General features: G+C 37.3%; 1 long non-coding RNA gene across 1 annotated transcript in view; it reads left to right on the top strand.

Annotated features, from left to right (window-relative positions):
- Window positions 1–7,084, top strand: part of LOC115277010 — a 37,865-nt gene extending 30,781 nt beyond the window's left edge. Inside the window, exons 3-4 of the long non-coding RNA XR_003902163.1 lie at window positions 4,766–5,015; window positions 6,959–7,084. This is a non-coding gene — a long non-coding RNA (uncharacterized LOC115277010). The remainder of the gene's footprint in view (window positions 1–4,765; window positions 5,016–6,958) is intronic.
- Window positions 7,085–22,313: the final 15,229 nt, after the last annotated feature.

Raw genomic sequence — 22,313 nt, 5'->3', positions numbered from 1 at the left:
GAAGCAACATCCCCTTTTTCCAATGATAAAACAATCTGCACACACAATTTTCTCTTACTTTTCTAGGGTATGGAGATGTGACTTTGGTATTTCCTTTACCTCTATGTCCTGTATCATAACTACCTTGCTAGAACCAAAACTCTAGTTATTAGTCAACCTGTCTTAACTTCAGAATCATTTCTGTTAGGAAAGAAGGTTAAGGTGGTTTAAGCCTCCTATGTCTATTTATGTACTTTGTAGAAATTATCTCACTTAATTACTTAATTTAGGTGATATAGATTTGATTGTCGTCATTTTGGAGCTGAGGAAAAAGAGGTCCAGAGAGTTTAAGAAGTTAGTCCACATTCTTATCCAGTGAGTAAGTTGAAATTATAGCCTAGATCTGAATAGTTGTCAACACAAATTCTTTCCAATTCTGTAGGGTCCTGGTCTTTTAATTAATTAATTAATTAATTATATTTGTGTCTGTGTGTGTTTTTTTAGTTTATTATTAAGTTGGTTTCCATATAACACCCAGTGCTTTTCCCAACAAGTGCCCTCCTCCATGCCCATCCCTCCCCTTACTCTCTCCCCCTCCCCCAGCCGCCCTCAGTTTGTTCTCAGTATTCAAGAGTCTCTGATGGTTTACCACCCTCTTTCTTTCCAACTATTTTTCCCCTTCCCCTCCCCCATGGTCCTCTGTTAAGTTTCTCCTGTTCCACTTATGAGTGAAAATATATGATGTCAGTCCTTCTCTGCCTGACTTATTTCACTTAGCACAACACCCTTGAGTTCCATCCACGCTGGTACAAATGGCCAGATTTCATTCTTTCTCATTGCCATGTAATATTATTCCATTGTATTTATAAACCACATCTTCTTGATTCGTTCATGAGTTGATGGACATTTACGTTCTTTCCATGATTTGGTTATTGCTGAAAGTGCTGCTATGAACATTGGGGTACATGTGCTCCTATGCATCAGCACTCCTGTATCCCTTGGGTAGATCCCTAGCAGTGCTATTGCTGGGTCATAACGGAGGTCTATTGTTAGTTTTTTGAAGAACCTCCACACTGTTTTCCAGAGCGGCTGCACCAGTTTACATTCCCACCAACAATGTAGAAGAGTGCCTGTTTCTCCACATCTTCGCCAGCATGTATATTCTCCTAATCTGTTCATTTTAGCCACTCTGACCAGCATGAGGTGGTATTTCAGTGTGGTTTTGATTTGTATTTCGCTGAGGATGAATGATGCTGAGCATCATTTCATGTGTCTGTTGGCTATCTGGATGTCCTCTTTGGAGAAGTGTTTATTCATGTCTTCTGCCCATTTCTTCACTGGATTGATTATTTGCTTTTTGGGTATGGAGTTTGGTGAGTTCCTTATAGATTTTGGATACTAGCCTTTTATCTGATATGTCATTTGCAATTATCTTTTCCTATTCCATTGGTTGCCCATTAGGTTTTTTTTTGTTTGTTTGTTTCCTTTGCCATGTAGAAGCTTTTTATCTTGATGAGGTCCCAATAGTTCATTTTTGCTCTTGATTCTCTTACCTTTGGAGATGTGTCAAGTAAGAAATTGCTGCAGTTGAGATCAAGGAGGTTGTTTCCCATTTTCTTCTCTAGGGTTTTAATGATTTCTGCCTCACAATCAGGTCCTTCATCCATTTTGAGGTTTTTGTGTGTATGTGTATGGTGTAAGAAAGTGTGTAAGAAAGTGGTCTAGTTTCATTCTTTTTCATGTTGCTGTCCAGTTCTCCCAGCACCATCTGTTAAAGATGTTGTCTTTTTTCCATTGGCTACTCTTTCCTGCTTTGTCAAAGATTAATTGGCTATACATTTGTGGGTCCAATTCTGGGTTCTCTATTCTATTCCATTGGTCTATGTGTCTATTTTTGTTAGGCTCCTGGACTTTTACACTTATTCTTAAGAGTTCTTAAATGGTCTTTCTATGATTAAAAGACTATGAAAGGGGGCACCTGGGTGGCTCAGTTCGTTAAGTGGCTGACTCTTGATTTAAGCTCAAGTCATGACCTCACTGTTTGTGAGTTCTGGCCCTACATCGGCTCTGCTCAGAGCATGGAGCCTGCTTCAGATCTGTCTTACCTCTTTATGCCTCTCTTTCAAAAATAAGTAAATGTTAAAAAATATTTTAAAAGACTATGTAAGATTAGTATTTTATAACTGCAAATAGGTGGAAGTGCAGGCTTTTGAGGGGAGAGATGAAGAATGTAGCTTTCAACATGCTCTTTTTCAAGCGTTTGTCACACGTCCAGGCGGGGTTGCTTATATGGGGCCTACTCTCTAGAGACAGAGACCATGACTGGAGGTAAAGGCTTGGGGGCATCAGTGACATGTACACAATCGGCAAAAGTCACTTACCACTTGGCTTTCTGTTGGCCTGTTTCCCTTATTCTTAGAGTGGTCTATGGGGCTGTGAAACCAAGAGTGGGCTGGTTTGACATAGGGAGGTTCTGCTCTAAATAAGAAAAATGGAGCCAAGAGTCTAAGAGATCAGTCAGCCATTAGGAGATGTGGATAGGTTCAGCTAAAGTGTTTAACATTGGTCTCAGCCACAGACTCATTGACTTTGGTGTGTGTGATCACCTGGAGAGCTAATGAAGAATCAATGGTCCAGTATGGTAAGACCTACTTCTCTGTGCTCTTATTAAGTTCTCAAGAAGATCCTGATACATGTCTAAGTTTGAGAAATACTAGTCTAAATTCCTAGTTTGAAATTCCTATCTCATCACCAAGTAATGACCATGAAAAAGCAATCCTGTGACCTTTTCCTTTGTAATTTAGAAAGACCTGCTGCTGACTGGAAATTTGAATTCAAGAACATTTGTTTATATTTTACACAGTTATCTCAGACCGGCGAATGCACCCCCAAGATGAGGTCTTTGGAAGAATGAGCACGTCAAGGACATCTGAAAGATTCTCCTTCTCAAACTTTGCTTTCCCTGCGGGACACTGGGTGAGGGAAAGGCAATGAGTCCTGACCCTCCCTGGAGGCAGTGCTTACACATACTTGGGAATCTGAGGGGCAGCTGCCAATTTCACCTGCAGGCAGGAAGTACACACCTGTTAGCTATTTTTTTTTAAATAGCCTGTACTTGGCCAGATTACAAGGAACACTGTTGTTATGGCATCAAAAAAGGAAGCTGACTTACCTGCAAGTAATCCTTATTAAAGGAGATTTTAGGAAGCTGGACACTTGAGAAAAGCAGGCAACTGTGAAAAGAATATCTCCTGCTTACCTTTGTCAAAGCCAACAATTACCCCCAAATTGGGCTGGGATTAGATAAGGCAATCAGTTGTAATAGAGTTGATATCTAGGAAGGGGGGAAGTCTGAGTCATTCAGAGATAAACCTCTTATGCTTCCCTTTCCTTGATCATCTTTATCCTTGCACCCACCCCTACCTTTATCCATAGCAGTTGCTGGTGGGGTGAGGAAGGAGTGACTTTGGAAGTGCTCCTTAACCAGGCTTTTGTGTGCATTGTCCGGGGCTCAGGGCTTTCTCATCAGCAGGCTTTCCTGCCCTGTCATTAGTCCTGGTGGCAAAAGAGCCTCATTCTCATGAACTGACCCATGCGGCGAGCAGGTCATCTCAGACGGAGGCTTGCTGCTTTATTCAAAGGCTTCTGAGATTCCCAGATGTTGAGGCAAGATGCAAATATGGGGAGATGCTTTTCATCGCTCCTCGGTTCATTTTCTGACCCTTGGAAGTCATGGGGTTCTATCTGCTGGTCAAACGGATGATTTCGCGCGGGCATGGCGGACTCAGCGTTCACAGTTGCAACTGGAAAGAGTCTCTTTGTGAGAGCAACAGTTAAATCTCTCTGAATGTTACCACAGCTTAGGGAGAATAAGTACTCCACCCCCTCCCTTACATTTCCCTTTCACTTATGCTTAAAAACAGGTAATTGGAGCGGGGCTTCGAAGTGTAATCTTGCCCAAAGGCTAAGCTTGCCACCTAATGACACACGGTTGTTCTTCTTTATTGAGGCTGTTTTGCACTCATTATCCCTAAATTAGTTCCCTTTTCTCCTTCGCTTTATTATTCATCCATCAACTCCTTTTTCATTTGGATTTTTCCAAGTGAACCATGGCGAAGTGTGTCTTTGTGAGGTGTGTGTCTGTGCGACACCGGATCTGTGTGAGTGAGCGAGCCGGCCGTCCCGAGCTCCTCGTTTACATTAAGTGTTTATTTAAGCCAAGGCAGTGGAAAACTGACAGAATTCTTTGGCACGGATTGCCTCATAATGATCTGACATCCATCCCGGGGTGGGAAATTCAGCTGAAAGAGGAAGAAACTGAAATTCAGTTGCAGGGTTCCCTGTGTTACAGCCAGAGGCAGGCCGCTCAAACTCAGAGAAAAAAAATGAAACTGGATTTTGAATGTAGTCGAGAACGTTTGTGTAAAAGTATAATCAAGACTTTCACATGCCATTCTGTCACAGGAAAAGTTTCGTATACCACTTGTGACGTTATATCCAGCGGGTCATGTAGGTCCCTACTTTACCCCTGGTCACCTAGTATTACTTAGCCTGTTTGAGTCTCAGTTTCCTCACCGAAAATAGGGATAATGATATCAACTTCAGTAGTTTGTGGTGAGGATTAAAAGAGATGATGTTCAGAGTGCTTAATACAGTGCCTGTTATATTGTAGATAACAAGCAATATTAAAGATTTGTCATTGTGATTCCCTTATAATGAACTGAAACACATTTCGGTTTAATAGCCTAAGAATCTGAACTTTGATTCTTTATCTCTTTCTCTCTAGGATCATCTCTTTCATCATCTTGAAAACAGACCTGGCGTTTTCTGAAGCATACCAGGCATTCCTGTTACTTACTGGACATTCTGCTTGGTAGTGTATTCTTGCCAAACACTTGTATAAACTCTGCAAAGGCTAATTATTATTCCCATTTTGCAGAGGAGAAAATGGAGTCTCAGAGACGTTACATAGCTTGTTCAAGGTTCCAAAGATGGTGCAACAAGTATGCAAACAAGAATTTGTCAAGTCCCAAAAGGTATAAACACAATTGAGAATTAGAGTCTCTGTCATTTGTCTAAATTTGCCTTAAGAAAGCAAATATCCCTCAGATATTAAGTAACAAAATCTTCTGATTCAGGGGGTTAGTGGACTCTTTTAGTCTGCACAGAGGAGGGAATATTAGCAACTTTGCCTAACTGCTGGGTTCTGAGGGTAAATATGTGACATGCGTATCAAATTTGTTCTTGATATTATTAAATGGATTCAATCATTTATGTCCCTTGGCTGGTAGGAACACAAACTTATGCAGCCGCTCTGAAAAATGGTATGGAGGTTCCTCAAGAAAATTAAAAATAGAATTACTACTAGAATTGTACTAGTAGGTATTTATCCAAAAAATACAAACATGCTGATTCAAAGGGGCACATGCACCCCAATGTTTATAGCAGCACTATCAACAATAGCCAAATTATGGAAATATCCCAAATGTCCATCAACTGATGAATGGATAAAGAAGATGTGGTGTATATATATATATATATATACACACACACACACACACACATATATGTATATATATATACACACACACATCATTATATATTTTTATATATAATGGAATATTACTTGGCAATCAAAAAGAATGAAATCTAGTCATTTGCAACAACGTGGATGGAACTAGACTGTCTTATATTAGGTGAAATAAGCCAGTCAGAGAAAGACAAATATATCATTTCACTCATGTAGAATTTAAGAAACATAACAGATGGACATAGGGGAAGGGGAACAAAAATAAGATAGAAACAAGGAGACAAACCATAAGAGACTCTTAAATACAGAAAACAAACTAAGGGCTACTGGAGGGATATTGGGTTTGGGGATAGGCTAAATGGGTGATGGGCCTTAAGGAGGGCATTTGGGATGAGCACTGGGTGTTATATGTAAGTAATGAATCACTAAATTCTACTCCTGAAATCATTACTGCACTTTACGTTAACTCATGTGGATTTAAATGAAAAAAAGTCATCTCTGCCTCTTTCCCAAGGTGATTCCCTCTAGACACACATCTCATAGACTACAGTGCTTCCATCTCATCTTCTTTATCCTATTGGGATATTCCAGGGGGTCTCCTCTCCTTGCTTCCACCCTATTCCAGCTCGTATCTCCTTTCTCCGCATTAGGCCTTGGGTACCTGGGTGTTCTCAGCCTCTGGAGTACTGATAACCCTGGGTTGTTGGATATGTTCTATTACCTCCTATTCTTTCTGATACATCCTCTTTCTTTTTCTGCCAAGTAATTTTTTCCTCCTCTACTTTTTATCCTTCTTCTGTGAAACAGAAGTAATTTAACACTTCTGTGACTTAGTTTTAAAACTAAAGTTTCAGTTGTAATTTTCTATGATTCTTTCTTGATCATGGCTCCAAATGCTGCAGGTGCAGATTTTGTGCCCTGGCTTCCTAAAGCGGTTGTTGCTTCACAAACTGGCACCCATACATGGAGGCCAAGGAGAGACTGAAGAAAGAGGCAGGCCATTCCAGATTGGTAGAGGGCTAGTTTAATAAGCAAGAGAACTGACATACAAGGTTTGTCTTAGGCCACTGCTGGATGGGTAGCTCTCTGAACCTGCCTAACAGAATTTTAAAAGTTTATATAGAGGACTTAATGGGCTTTTAAGTCACATGTTCAGTCCAGATGGTCTCAATAACACATTCCTCTCTTGAGATTGCATCCTTGAAACAGCTCCTACTGTGGGAACGGTGGGCAAAATGTACATTCTAAGCAGAGGGGAGGGGCTGAGAAGCCTCCAATTGCCCAGGCTCAGCTCACAGGTCGCATGCTCTTGATGGCCTTCTCCAACAGATGTACACTCTCTTGCCCAAGGACAGAGTTGGTAGCAATAAATAATAATATGTGTATATAATAGTTTGTATTCATAAGAATGATATTTTGACATCATTTTACTTGTTCCCTCCAACACAGCAACTTGAGCCCGGTCACTCAGCTAGTCAGTAGCAGAGCCTGGATATGGTCCTCTCAGTTCTGAGTTCTTTCCTCTGTACCTCAGCAGAGTGATGTCAGCTGGCTGGGCATGAGGAGAAGAAGATCAAAGAGCTTTTTTTTTTTTTTGGTACATCTGTCTCTGTGAGCTGGGCTGGGAGAGTGAGTGGATGGTGTGGGTGGAGAATAGAAATTTAAGGGTAGAAGTGGTGGTATGAACTTTTCAAAAAGAAAAGAAATCTTCCTGATTAATTATTGTCTCAGGATTTGCAGTTTTTCCTGAACATCTACCAGATAACATCTGAATAAGTGACTGTGTTGGGAGTAAAAGAGAAAAATAAAAAAAGAAAGAAAGAAAAAAAAAATATATATATATAATTGATTTAAAAAAAATCCTTGGGGTGCCTCTGTGGTTCAGACAGTTAAGTGTCTGAGTTCGGCTCAAGTCAAGATGTCATACTTTATGGGTTCGAGCCCCACCTCAGGCTCTGTGCAGACAGCTCAGAGCCTGGAGCCTGCTTCTGATTGTCTCTATCTCTGCCCTCCCTCATGCACACTCTGTCTTTGTCTCTCTCTCTCTCAAACGTAAATAAACATTAAAAAAATAAAAAATTCTAAACCCAATACTAAAGACTGCAGTGAAAGTTATAGCAGCTGAGGGGATTTTTCTATGTTTTCTGGAGAGTGTTTTCTCTAAAATGAAAAATAGCCCTTATCTGAAAATCCATTCTATGGTTAGTTCAAAGATTAGTTTATATAGTCCCTTGAGTTACAAGGCTAGAGGCTTGTAACTTCTTTTTATGTCAAGATCAACAACTCCTTCTCAAGTTGACCCTGTCTTGCCTTTATAGGATGAATCAAATTTAAATCTATCTATTGTGTATTCAGTGGTCTCTTTTGGCCATAAACAAGTCCATTGTCCACTAAAAGGCCAGTGGCATATCCCAGATTCTTTGTGAAAGAATCAAATATATCTCTTTGTTTAGGAGGTGATTGGTTAGTTGGGGGCAGGGGGAGTGAAAAGGGAACAGGGAAATGGTTTCATTATATGTCCCAGATATCCAATGTCATGCGTTTAACCCAACCCTTTCTCACTTAGGATTTAAACCAATATTTATTTTTGAAAGGAAATACAACCCGCATGCATCTGCCTCAGCAGCCACATTGGCTTTTATAGATAGGAAACAGGAAGCTACTTTTTTACCAACACTACAAAAGACCTAAAGATCAACTGAATTTTAATCTTGCCAAATGTAGCTTCCACCCTGAGAGGTGGACATAAAGTTCCAGGTAATAACGAAAGAAAGATAAACATTATCCTTAAGTGTCTTCCAGGATAAGAAAAGTGGAGAAGACTGAGCAAGTTCTAAGAATTACTGATTGTTTCATTTTGTCCCAGAGCCAAGACGATTTGTTCTTGAATGCAGATTCTCACATGCGTAGGTGATGGTACAAATCGTTCAAGCAGTTCTGGCTGTAGATGCCAAAGGCTGAGCGTAAAAAGGGAAAAATGACTGTGAACACATCTTTAGCTTTGATTATTTGTGCCCTTCAAAACAAAATTATGAATCCATGCTGTTTATCCCAAAGAGACTCACTATTTTTATCCATATTGTTTTTTACATAAAATAGTGAGGTTTGGAAGAACAGAAGGAGATATTTTTACGTCATCCTGAAGAAAAGTTGTCTTTTACCTTATACGATATTCTAAGTATATTAATTCAAGAAAAATTTGTTTTACAGAACATGTTCATTACTTTTTCTCACCTACTATAAAGATATGACGCTGTGAACTGTTCTGATTTTCTGTAGTGTTTCTAAGATTTACCCGTGGAAAATTTTAACTTTAAACTGACTGCCCTTGGCCCCGATAAAGGTTCTCAGGGGTGTTGGGGAATATTGGAAACCAAGTTCTATACAGCCAGCTCACTGAGGTTCTGGCAAGTGGTTTTGAACTTTCTGTTTTTGTACATGATCTGGGAGTCTGGACATTTGTGCAAAGGTCACTCATCTAAAGAGACACAAAACTGTTCTTGCTCCTACTCTGATACCCATAAAGTTAGCCCTGACTTTGAGCCTTGATGGATACATATTTCTCAAGGGTTCCCAATGGACGCAGAGGAATTATTTATGGTTAGTTATACCTTATCTCCAAATCCCTATCTGGTCATTTACCTGTGACCCCAGGTATTCCTTTGTCACTTCTAACCTAAGCTTATCTCCTTTTCTCTGGGTCCCAGCTTGGTGTCCATTTCAACTCATACTAGGAAAGACATCTCCTTTCAAAAATGTAATAAGAGCAGCAGGCACCAAGTGATACTAGTATGAGGTAACCCTCTGATAAAGGAGGGCAGCTTTTTATAAACTTCCTGCTAGAAAAGGAGCCAAATCCTACCAGGGGCCAGCTTAGGAATCTGATCAGTGGGCATATTTGGTTGGAGATGGATACTGTTGGGGAGAGAGGTAGGTTTTAATAGTCATCCAAATACTTAGTGGGCCATTTTCTACTATAACATATGCTTAAAGAATTGAATGCCAAATGTTTGAGATATCTATCTATCATCTCTCTCTCTCTCTCTCTCTCCCTCTCTCTCATTATTTAATTTGATCATTGCATCAACCCAGTGAGGTAGGGATTATTAGGATCCCTAGTTTTCCAGGTGAGTAAACCAAGTAAACCTTACAGAGGTTAGGTGAATCATTGTCAAAGAGCAAATGAAATGGGAGGCCTATTCTGACCCTGGACCATCTATCAGACTCAAAGTCTTCATCCACATTTATAAAATATTTGAAAGCCCTCTCTACTATCATGAAATACATGTATAGGTATAGGATTGTCAACATGTCCTTCTTCTGTCCTCCTAGATTTCCAAGGTTATATCTATTTAAAAATTATTACTATTATTATTTTAGTTTTGAATTGTTAGCATATTTATCTATGTCTCTTCTGAAATTATAAGGTCCTTGATGTTGAAAATTGTTTATTTCTAGCGCCCAGCACAGTTCAGGCACTCAGCACATGCTTGTTGAAAGCATGAATGACAGGATTAATGAAATAATAAATGCAACATTAAACCTGCTGAGTCCATATGACCCACGCAGCGAATTGAATTTATTTTTCTTTAGTTTAATTACTTATCACACACATACTATTATGTTGTATAGTTGGGATTTACTAGGATTAGAGAAATTTAGGTTGAGAAACAAATAATTCTTTCAATAAGATTTTTTTTTAAATGTGCTACTGGTATCAAAAGATAAACAAATAGGTGTATTTTACATAAAGACCTCCTTCTTCTCATTTCCTTTTACTGAAACCAAGATGTGATGATAAGTGCTGTATTCGTTTTTAACCCCAAATTATCTTACTATTATGTAACAAGCAAACAAAGAAAAGGGACAGATTACATAAGGACATTCTACATTTATTTGAGAAGACAAAATGTGATTTTTAAGATACTGCTGTTAACAATGGGAAATAATTCCTCATTGCTCATTATGCCCAGAAGGGCAGCTTTGTAACCTCTGCCCCTGGAGTGTTATCAGGGTTCTTACCTATTGTTATCTGCAAACAATCTCAACAGGGCCTGCATTCATAGCTGCTAGGGACAAGGATATGGGACCTACTTAGTCGTGCAGTGGCCTCCAAAATTGTGATTAGATAGATTTGTCTCATTTCCAATCCCTCCCCTCTGTTAAGAACACTGGATGAATTTTCAGATGTCTCAGCTCGATGGAAACAAAGAAGTACAGTGTAAGTATCCACCAAATCTCAGCCTAACTACTGTGGCTTTGCTCTGTAAATAGGAGAGTTGGGCTCCTTCTGTTTATTTTTCTCATAAACCAAAAAGGGCTAATAGAATTAAGATTTCTAAAAAGACCCAAGCCTGAAGATCTATTTTACTATAAGTGCAAACAAAAATAAAACACTAGAAGTCCCTTTTGCAGATTTTGTTTCCCTTATATATGAAAGCACAGAATTCAGGACTGGTTGGGAACGACCAAAAGTAAAGGCCAGACTTTTATAATCTGTTATATCCTTTTTTTGGGGTGGTAGGAAATTATTCCTGAATTCTGGTGAAGCCTTAACTCGGACATTTTGAGGACAAGTTTACTGGCCCTTTGGGACTTCCTTATATTTGGACTCAAAGATAGAATATTCTAATTTTGTCATTGTATTTGGGGCATTTTTATTGAGAAGGAAACTTTAGATGTCTCTTGGGTGAGTAGTTTTGAGGCCAACTGGGAATATTTCAATATATATTTCAATAGGTACTGAATAAGTCTCTTCTTCCAAAGAGTTCAAGAGAGTCTTTGTTGGTGTTTTTAATTCTCTGTGCAGTATTTCTTGACCCACAAACATTTGTAAATATTTTTTAGAAGACAAATTGGATGGTGTCTGAAAAGTATATTATTGCTGAATATATATGTGTATATATTCGTTCAGAAATGTTTTTTTTAATTTTTATATTTTTTACTTTTATTTTTGAGAGAGAGGTAAAAAGAGAGCGAGCCTGAGCAGGGGAGGGTCAGAGAGAAAGGGAGACACAGAATCTGAAGCAGGCTCCAGGCTCTGAGCTGTCAGCACAGAGCCTGATGCTGTGTTAGAACTAATGGTGAGATCATGACCTGAGCAGAAGGAAGTCAGACACTTAACTGATTGAACCACCCAGGCACCTATATATGTTTTCTGAACACACACACGCATGTATGTATATATTATAATATATATAATCAGAAATAAAATATGCGCTTTCTTAATGTATGTGTTCAGAGGGATGCTCTCTGTGTGTATGTATAGATAAATAGCATCTCTCCAAAAGGAGGAACTGACGGCTCTTTCCAGAGGAAGGCTGATCTCGCGGGGTGTCGCGAGTATACAGGCTGCTGGGGAGTCCTGAGGTGAGAAATACCTGGTTGTTCTGGTGCACTGGAGCCCCCTCCTCTCACCCTAATCTGTAAGGCGTATGGTTTACGCACCTATCCCGCAAATCCCAACGCCAAGGGCGCAGAAAAGGCGCTGGCCCGCGCGCTCTGCGGAACCACCGCAGCTGACTGCGGAAGTGAAGTGCGCATGCTCCAGGCGCCCAGCCCAGCCCTCCAAGAGGGCGAAGGAGCCGCGCTGGAACTTCCGGTGAGGAACCCTGGGGGCCCAGTCGGATGTTTGCCGAGGTCCTAGGCGGCAGCAACCCCATTACTCCCGGGGACAGCTGTGTCTGCCCCGCGGCCGTGAGGCGCCCACTGCTTCCTGTCTCTGGAGGCTTGCCCCTGAAGAGCAGCCTCAGAGGGCTGCTCTGTCTGGCTCAGCCCATCACCCTGCAAAGGGGGCGCTGGCTCCTTCGCCCAGGCCCAAAGTGTTCTCTTTGGAGGTAGGCGCCTGAATGCCAGGGTCAGCGCCTGGGCCGGGTGCGTGGGGTGTGGGGCTTCCCAAGGAGAAAAACAGGGACAGGTAGAGCCTGCAAGGTGCCATGCATGGCTTCCGTAGAGTATCTTGGTCACATACTTAATTAGTAGTGATAAAATCTGTGGGAGAAATAAAAATCATCCTATAAAAATAAATAAGATCAAGAGTTGTAAATCTACAGTTACAGGATGGAAACAAGAAAACAAGATATTAAAAAGTAAGGTTATAAAAAAAGATGTTCCGGGACACTTCCCGGTCACATGGCAAACTAAGATAATACAGATTTAGCTCTCTGTTTACGTTACACTACACACAGTCAACCTGAAAAGAAATCTTGGCAATTCTCAGGTGCCAGAGATAATCAGACTCAAAGCTAGAGGGGGCACACTGCTGCTGTGACAGACCGAGACGGGGCCCGTGGTCTGCATAGAGGATAAAGACCAGGGTCTAGGTATTTAATGCCGAGAGTGAGGTCCTGGCCAACAAGAGTTGGGGAGTTGAAACTAAAAACCCTAGTATAAAGCTGGAACCATAAAAGGCTTTTGATTCTTCTTCTTTTTTTTTTTTTTTAAGTTTATTTATTATTTAGAGAGAGGGTGTGTGTGTGTGAGAGCAGGGGAGGGGCAGAGAGAGAGAGGGAGAGAATTCTAAGCAGGCTCCACACTGTTCCTGCAGAGCCCACCAGGGAGCTCAAACTCAGAACTGTGAGATCATGAGAACCAAATTCAAAGAGTAGGATGCTTATCCAACCGAGCCCCCAGGCACCGCAAAGGCCTTCAGTTCTTAAAAAAAGAGTCCTGAAAATGCTCCTCAGTGGAGCTGAAAAGTAAGAGTTTGGAGTTGAGGATGAGGAGAAAATTCTTCTATAAGTAAATGAAAGCCCAAGCATTATCCACGGATGGGGCCCAAATTCACATTATTTGCATTGTGCAACAGCTTCAAGCTGGGAAATTAGCATATTTTCCTGGGCCAGTGAAAACTCTTGGGATTCATAGGAAGATTAAACACAAAATGAGGATGTTTCCATAACTGAAAGTCACAGAACTCCTGCAAAAGGTACTCTGGACTAAAGATGAGTACATAACAACAACAACCACAGCAAAAATGCAGACCACATAAGAGAACAATTTACTACAAAGGAGATTTGGTTGAAACTCAAACAGGAAAATTAGCACCTCAGAGAACTTCAGGAAATGTAATAGTTTGAAGAGGTTTGAAAATAAAATACAAGAGAAATTACAATGAGGAAATAGGATATATATATATATAGAACAGACAGATTTGAAAAAGAACCATATACAATTTCTAGAAATGGTTTTCGAAATTTAAGCTAAAAATACCCTAAAAATTAATCACATAGCAGATTACACAAAAGTAGGACAAAAATTAAGAGACCTAAAAATAGGTTTGAGGAACTTACCAGAATGTACAGGAAGAGATATAAAGGATACAAAAGATAGATTGAGGGAATTTAATAATGGCAGAAGAGACATTTATTTATTTGTTTATTTATTTATTTATTTATTTTTTGTAAGAGACAGACACAGCATGACCAGGGGAGGGTCAGAGAGAGGGGGACACACAGAATCTGAAACAGGCTCCAGGCTCTGAGCTGTCAGCACAGAGCCCGATGCCAGGCTCGAACCCAGAAACTGTGAGATCATAACCTGAGTCAAAGCCAGACGCTTAACTGACAGCCAACCAGGCGCCCCAGAAAAGACATTTTTTTAAAAAAATCACCAAGGATTTTTCAGAACCAGAATTTTCCAAAAAATCAGATTGAAGACATACACCGAATCCTAAACAAGATGAGAACAAGAAGAGAATCTTAAACTGAGCAGACAGCCACAATTATACTTGATGTGGACCACTCATAAGCAGCAATAAAGCCAAAAGAAAACGAAATAATATCTTAAAGTGTTAAAAATTCAGTGCACAGCAGAACTTCTTTCTATATAAGAATAATGCAGAAATAGAGACATTTTCAGACAAAGTCTGAGAGATTTGATTACTAACAGGCTGTCATTGAAATAACTAATAAAAGATCTCATTCAGGAACAATAGATTCCAGAAAAAGAAGCAAAGTATGAGAAGCGTGTGTGTTGATAAGACTCATTGATAAATGTAATGATAGTGATGGGTAATTTTGTGGCATTTAAAAAGAAATTGAAACTAAATATGTATATACTAGAAAACAATGTAATAAAGTGTTTCAGTGTTATAGTCCTAAGGTTCTTTAATGTGTTCAGGAGGAAGACAGAAATATTATAGTTAGATATCATTTAATCAACTTTACAGATTAAAATTTAAGCCTAAACATGAGGAAAGACGAAAAGAGTTTTTAAATAGTTAAAAGTCAAACAAATGAATACTGAAAATGTAATCACAGCAACAGAAGATGGAAAGGGAGCTGAAAATCCAGGAAAGAAAACGTTTGGCAAATTAAAAACTCAAAAGAGATGATGGTACAAACAAGTGTAAAATAATAGTAATTAAAATAAAAGGAGATAGAATAAACTCACTCATTATAAGACATTTTGAAATAGAAAACCTTTCTGAAATCTTGGAGCAAAAATTGGGCAAGAACCCCACTTGTCCTTAGGACACGTTTGTAGAGTGAATTTACTTAATTTGAAGAACAGTGTCTTCATCACTCCAAAGCCAGGGGCTTCACCTTTTAAAAAGTCCTGTGAAAAGGGATTGGACACTAATTTAAGTTGATAATCGCTCTTTTAAAATATCTGTAGTGAGTTTGGGTTTTTTAAACCAAAATATGTATCTTTTTTGAAAATAGGATCACAAGTAATTATCCCTTCATGTGTTAAGATATATTTGGAAGTAGATAGACACAAAAATTTGCAGTGAAAACTTTGGAGCATGGATGATGTAAGTAGTAATTATGGGGCTGAATTATGGCCTCTGTGTGTGTGTGTGTGTGTGTGTGTGTGTGTGTGTTGAACTACCTCTAATGGAAACTTGTCAGAATATTCAGTAAAATGAATTTGCATGTTCTGTTCCCATTATACACATTTATTTTTTTCTTTTCGAAGATACTTGATTTTAAAATCTGAATTTAGAATTTTACAATATCAGATATCTCAGATACTTCTTTATACAGGAGATTTCAAGTAGGTTGGTCTCATTTTCCTACAAAATATTTTCTTCCATCCATTGAGTATCTGGCTCTGAGATAGTTCTCTTACTAACAAATTTTGTCATAAGCTTGCTTCTTTTGTTCATAGTACAACCTTAAAACAAGGTCAAATCACTCTAGATTATTTAAAATATTATGTAAATGCAACTATCATCTTTTCCATTTGAAAATTTTTCTTTTCTCTTTCTAGGAACTGTTGTGACATCCTTAGATGTAGACCCTGAAAACCTCTGGAGAATTAGGGCTTTTCCATAGTCCTTTTTAGCTTTCCACTTCAAATATTCTCTCTTACTCTGAACTGAGATTATGTGGATTTCAAAGGGGATTTTGCATGAAGTTTATTTTAACCTACAGAAACACAGTCTTAGAATATTGTGCATAATTTGTTTCTTTAATTCAAAGATTGCAGCTGGATTAACAAAATATTATATTACACAATTTTCTCTCTTGCTACCACTAACATTTTCTCTGTGATCATGCAAATATGACTTTATGTTTTCTTAATGAGCTGGAGGAAGGAACTAATGTTTACTGAACATTGGCCATTTTACTGGCCTGTAGCAGGCACATTACATAAACAATTTAATGTTAACACTTTCAACTCCATGAACTAGTTTTAAATTTCCCCATATTCTAAAGGAGAAAAAGGAGTATTTGCTGAAGTGACAATACTTTTGTCTTCCACATCCTAGTTTAAAAGGTATGATGTTGATTTCATTTATGAGATATTTTGAATGAAATTGTTTTTCCTTGTATTGTCATAATAGTCTTTTTACAGGTACTTAACTTTAAAAGCTAAAGAGTTTATTTTTATAAAGCATTGGTATTTAAGAATATTTCCTTATTTCTGTGTCTTCTACTTTTTATAAATATGGATAACATTTTTATTTTGAGATAGTTGTCCTGTAATGTATTACTGTATATTCTCAGATACAGGCATTTTAAGCAGTACTTTAAATAGTTACTATAATGAATTATTTTAGAGAACATGAATATAGAATATGTTTGTTATATGTGTATGTGTATATATATAATTATGTATACATATATATTTATATAAATTCAGGTAAAATTGTCATACAAAAGACTGTACAGATTTAAACAGTACAGTTTGATAAGTTCTGAAATGAACATACTTATTAAACCATAACCACAATTAAGACCGAGAACAAAAACATCCTGTCCCTAAAACTACCTCCTGCACCCTTGTAATTTCTTTCTTCATTCCCTTCTCCTCTCCAGGAAACTACTCATTAGCTTTCTGTCATTGTCATTTTCTAGAGTTTTAATAAATGGGGTCATACTGTGCATACCTTGGTTCGGGGGGCAGTGGATAGGTTTGCATTTCTTTCATGCAACGTAATTATTTTGGGATTCATCCATGTTGTGGTAGGTCTCAGTAGTGTATTTTTGTCACAGGTGAGCAGTCTTCTGTTATAGAAAATGTATCACTGTTTATCTGCTCACCTGTAAATTGGTACTTGGTTTGTGTCTAGTGGTGGGCTGTTACCAGTGAAATTTCTGTAGTTGTTCATGTATGTGACTTTGTATGGACATATGCTTTCTTTTCCCTTGATCAAATACCTAGGGATGTAGTGACTGGATCGTATGGTATGTTTATGTTTAACTTTTTTAATAAATTGTAAAGGTGGTTTCCAAAGTAGTTGTATATTTTACATTCACATCAGAAGTTTATGACAGTTTTAGTTTCTTCACATCCTCACCAAAACTTGATATGGTGAACCTTTTTCATTCTATTGATTCTGTTAGGTTTGTAGTGGTATCTAACTGTGGTTTTAATTGGCATTTCCCTCATGGCAAAGAATGTTGAACATGTTTTCATGCATTTATTTCCATCCACACATCTTCTCTGATAAACCATCTGTTCAAATCTTTTTCCTGTTTTTTATTGGGTTGTTTGACTTCTTGCTAATTTTTGGTCGTTCTTTATTCTGGATACAAAACTTTTATCAGATATGTGCTTTGCAATTATTTTTTCCAAGTCAGTGGGTGGGTCTTTTTATTCTTTTAACAAAGTCTTTTGAAGGTTGGCCTTTTTAATTTGGATGAAATGTAATTTATCTTGAAATAAAGTAGTTAGTCATACAGTTTTATTTTTCTTATTCAATTATTTTGGCTCCTCTATTTCCTTTGCATTTTTATGTAAGTTTTTGAGTCAATGTGGCAATTCCACAAGAAAGCATACTGAAATAATATTGTCTGTCAATCAATTTGCAAAGAATTGGCATTTTAATAACATTGAGTATTTGAGTCACGAATTTAGCTCATGAACCTTATTTTTTCAGACCTCTTTAATTTCTTTCAACAAAGTTTTGGAGTTTTCAAGGGTACAAATCTTTCATACTTTTTTGGTTAGATTTCCCCCTAAGTGTTTCCTATTTTTGATGCTTTTAAAATTATATTGTTTTGCTAAATTTCAACTTCTGATTATTTGTTACAAGTTAAGGGACGTACACTTGGTTTTTGTGTGTTGATCCTGTACTCTCAACCTTGTTAAACTTGCACGTTAATTCTAGTAGGCTTTTTTATAGATTCCATTGGATTTTCTACACAGATGATCTTGTCTATGAATAAAACCAGTTTTGCCTTTTCCTTTCAAATCTGGAGTCTCTTTCTCTCCCCACCTCCACTTTTTTTTTTTTTTTTTTTTTGCTTGATTGCACTGGTTAAAACCAACTGAATAGAGGTGGTGAGAGCATAGACATTCTTGTCTTGTTCCTGATCTTAGAAAAGTTTTTGTCATTATGTTGTTACCTGTAGGATTTTTGTAGATGCCCTTTATCATTTTGAGGAAGTTCTAGTCCTAATTTCTTGAAGAATTTTTATTAGGAATGGATGTTGAATTTTGTCTCATGACTTTTTTTTTTTTACTTCTGTAGAGATAGCCGTATGTTGTTGGTTTCGTTTTGTTTTTCAGTTTGTTGATATAATATATTATTTTGATTGATTTTGGAATGTTAAACAACCACTGCAATCCTGAGATAAACTCTACTTGATATATTTTCCTTTTAATATATTGTTAGATTTAATTGGTAAAACTTTTATTTAGAATTTTTGCATCTATATTCATGAGGGCAGTTAATATGTAATATTTTTATGATGTTTTTGGTCTGGTATCAAGACAATGCTGACTTCATAGGATGGGTAGAAAAATATTCTCTCCTCTTCAATTTTCTTGAAGTGTTTGTATAGAATTATCTTTGTTAAATGTTTGGCACAGGGGTGCCTGGCTAGCTCATGCAGCTCTTGATCTGGGGTCATGAGTTCAAGCCCACTTTGGGTGTAGAGATTACTTAAATAAACAAAACCTAAAAAGTAATGTTTGTTGGAATTAACCAGTGATGCCATCTGGTCCTGTGGTTTTATTTAATGGTAGTTTCTACAAATTCAATTTCTTTAATTTATTCTGGGCTATTTGGATTATTTATTTCTCCTTCAGTGAACTTGGCTATGTATTTCAAGTAATTTGTTACCTTATCTAAGCTGTCAAATGTATAAGCATAAAGTTGTTCCGTGTATTCTCTTATTATCTCTTTAATGTCTGTAGAATCTTCAGTAATGTTACCTCTGTCATTCCTGATATTGCTAACTTAAATCCTCTCTCTCTCCCTCTCTGTCTCTGTCTCTCTTTCTTTTTTTTGTTCACTTTTGTATGGGATTGTTGTTTTTCTTAAGTCAGCTTTTGATTTCATTGGTTTTCTGTTTTTTCTCTTTTCTCTTTTAGTTGAGTCCCTGTTTGATATTTATGGCTTCCAATGTCTTGCTTAATTTGAATTTAATCTTATCTTCCTTTACTAGATTTTTACAGTAAGTATCTGAGGTTATTTATTTGAGACAATTTTTGTTTTCTATTTTCGGTATTTAGTACTACAAATTTATCCCCTGAGTATTGCTTTGGTGACATCCTATAAATTCTGGAATATTATGATGTCATTTTGATTTGGTTTAAAATGCTTTCAGATTTCTCCTTGAGGTATTTTTCTCCAGTGAATTGTTTAGGAGCATATGACTTCCACTTCCAAATATTTGGGGATTTTCCATGTAGTTCTCTCTTTCTCTCTCTCTCTCTTAAAGTTTTATTTATTTATTTATTTGAGAGAGAGAGAGAAAGACAGAGAGAGAGAGAGAGAGAGAGAGAGAGAGAGAGAGAGAGAGAGAGAGAACACAAGCAGGGAAGGGAGGGACGAAGAGATAGAGTGAGAGAGAGAGAGAGGGAGATTCCTAAGCAGGCTCCATGGATAGTGCAGAGCCCAATGTGCACTTGAGCCCATGAATAATGAGATCATGACCTGAGCCCAAATCAAGAGTGGGAAACTCAACTTACTGAGCCATCTAGTGCCCCTTCCATGTAGTTTTCTATTATTGATTGCTAATTTGATTCCATTGCAGGCAGAGATCATAAGTTGTATGATATGAACACTTTAAAATTTTGAGACTTATTTTATGGCCTGGAATATGGTCTAATTGGTAAAATCCAAATGCACTTGCAAAGAGTGTGAATTTTGTTGTTACCAGGTAGGCGGTTCATGTTGGCTAATAGCATCATTCACGTCTACTGTATTCTCACCAGTTTTTCGTTTATTTCTTCCAACAATTGCTGAGAACTGGGAATAGACATCTCTAATTATATTTGTGGACTTGTTTATTTTTTTCCAGGCAGTTCTACTAGTTATGATTCATGTGTTTAGAAGCTCTGTTTTTAAGTATATAAATATTTAGTTTATATCTTTTTGATTAATCAACCGTTTTATCATTATAAAATGAAGTTCTTTATACTTAATGATATGGTGACATTCTCTGCCCTGATACCTACTTTATCTGATAATAACATATAGCCACTCTAGCTTTGAGTGATGTTTGCATGATATCTTTTCCATCCTTTTACTTTTATCCTATTTGTGTCTTTTTATTTCAAATGGATCTCTTTTTTTCTTTTAATTCATATTTATTAATTGTTAATATGGCAACAAACTTGGTTTCCTCTACTTAAATGTTTTTATTGGAGTATAATGTGCATATAACATTGATTCCAGATGTATAACCCAATGACTCAATATTTGTGTATATCATGAGCGATCACCACAATAAATCTAGTTACCATTTATCTTCATACAAAGTTAACTTTTAGGATTTACTCTCTTGACAATGTTCATCAAGTGGATTTCTTTTAGGAAGCATGTTGTTTTTATATCCAATCTGACGGTATCTGCCTTTTATTTGAGGTGTTAAGACCACTTATATTTTCTCATAACCACAGGATCACAACCAGAGCCGCTATCAAGAGTCAGACACTTAAGGAACTGAGCCGCCCAGGGGCCCCATATCTGGTGTTTAAGAAGCTTACAATAGTATACTTGCATTTTTCCTCTCTGGCCTTGTTTTTATACATTTTACACATATATATCATAGAAATCCCACAATCTATTATTATTTTATTTTATTTGAAGTAAATTGTTGTTAAGAGATTTTAAATAATAAGGAATCAAACCTTAATAGTTACTCATGTAATGACAATTTCTGTGTTCTTTGTGTAAATCTGTATTTCTAATACCATTTTTTTCCTGCTTGCATAATTTAATATTTCATATAGTCTGGGCTTAGTGGTCATGAATTCTTTTAGCTTTTGTATGTCTGAAAATATATTTGCTTCATCTCTATGTATGAGTTTTATTTTCAAAGTACTATTTTTCTTTTAGTCCTTTAAATGTCTTACTTTTTTCCTACTTGCATTGTTTCCAATGAGGAATATGATGCTACTTTATCTTTGTTCCTTGTGCATATTATATCTTTTTATTTTCTCTGATTGCTTTTATGATTTTTGCATTATCACTGGGCTTGAGCATTTGGTATTATGTACGGTGGTATGATTTTCTTCATTTCTTACATTTAGAGTTATTGAGCTTTTTGGCTCTAAGAGTTTATGGTTTTCATTTAATTTGGAAGCTTTTTAGCCTTTATTTTAAAACTATTCTCCTTGTCCTTGTCTCCACATTGGGTACTCTAATTATACAAATACCCAGCTGCTTAACATGTTCTGAAGCTTACAGATGCTCTTTTCATTTTTTGGAGTTTGTTCTTTTTTGTGTTTCATTTTGGGTATTTTCCATGACCATGTCTTAAAATTCTGCAAAGTCTAATCTACTATTAACGCCATCTAGTATATTTCTCCTCTCAGACATTGTATTATCATCTCTAGAAATTCTGTGTTCATGTGATATCCTCTACTTTTCCAGCTAACTTTTAAAATATATAGAATGCAGTTATAGTAATTTTCGTATTTCAATCTGCTAATCTTAACATCTGTTTTAATTCTGGGTTAGTTTCAGTGGATAGATTATTCTTTTCATTATGGGCCATGTTTTCTGTTTCTTTGTATGCTTGGTAATTTTTGTTTAGATGTCAGCTATTTTGAATTTCACCTTGTTGTTGTTGGATATTTTTTATTGCTATAGTCTTGATATCTTGGGACACAATTTAGTTTTGTGGAAACAGTTTGATTCCTTTAGTTCTTATTTTTATAAAGAGAAGGCTCAGTGGGAGGCTAATTATCTCCATCAGTGAGTTAAGATGATTCTTGAGTATTCTACCCAATGACCCTTGAATTGTAAGTTATTTCATTCATTCTTGGGAACAGGCACTCTTCGTTTTAGTGTGTGAACACCCAACACTGTTCCCTCCTGTTAGATGGTTCTCTCCCCAATTTCCAGTAGTTTCTTGATCAGTAGACTCATTGCAGATCCCTGGGTTTCTTTCTGTGT

The sequence above is a fragment of the Suricata suricatta genome, chromosome 13, assembly GCF_006229205.1.
Source record: "Suricata suricatta isolate VVHF042 chromosome 13, meerkat_22Aug2017_6uvM2_HiC, whole genome shotgun sequence".
Taxonomy (NCBI): domain Eukaryota; kingdom Metazoa; phylum Chordata; class Mammalia; order Carnivora; family Herpestidae; genus Suricata; species Suricata suricatta.
Note: the sequence above shows the minus strand (reverse complement) of the source record. Positions and strands in the feature narration are given on the sequence as shown.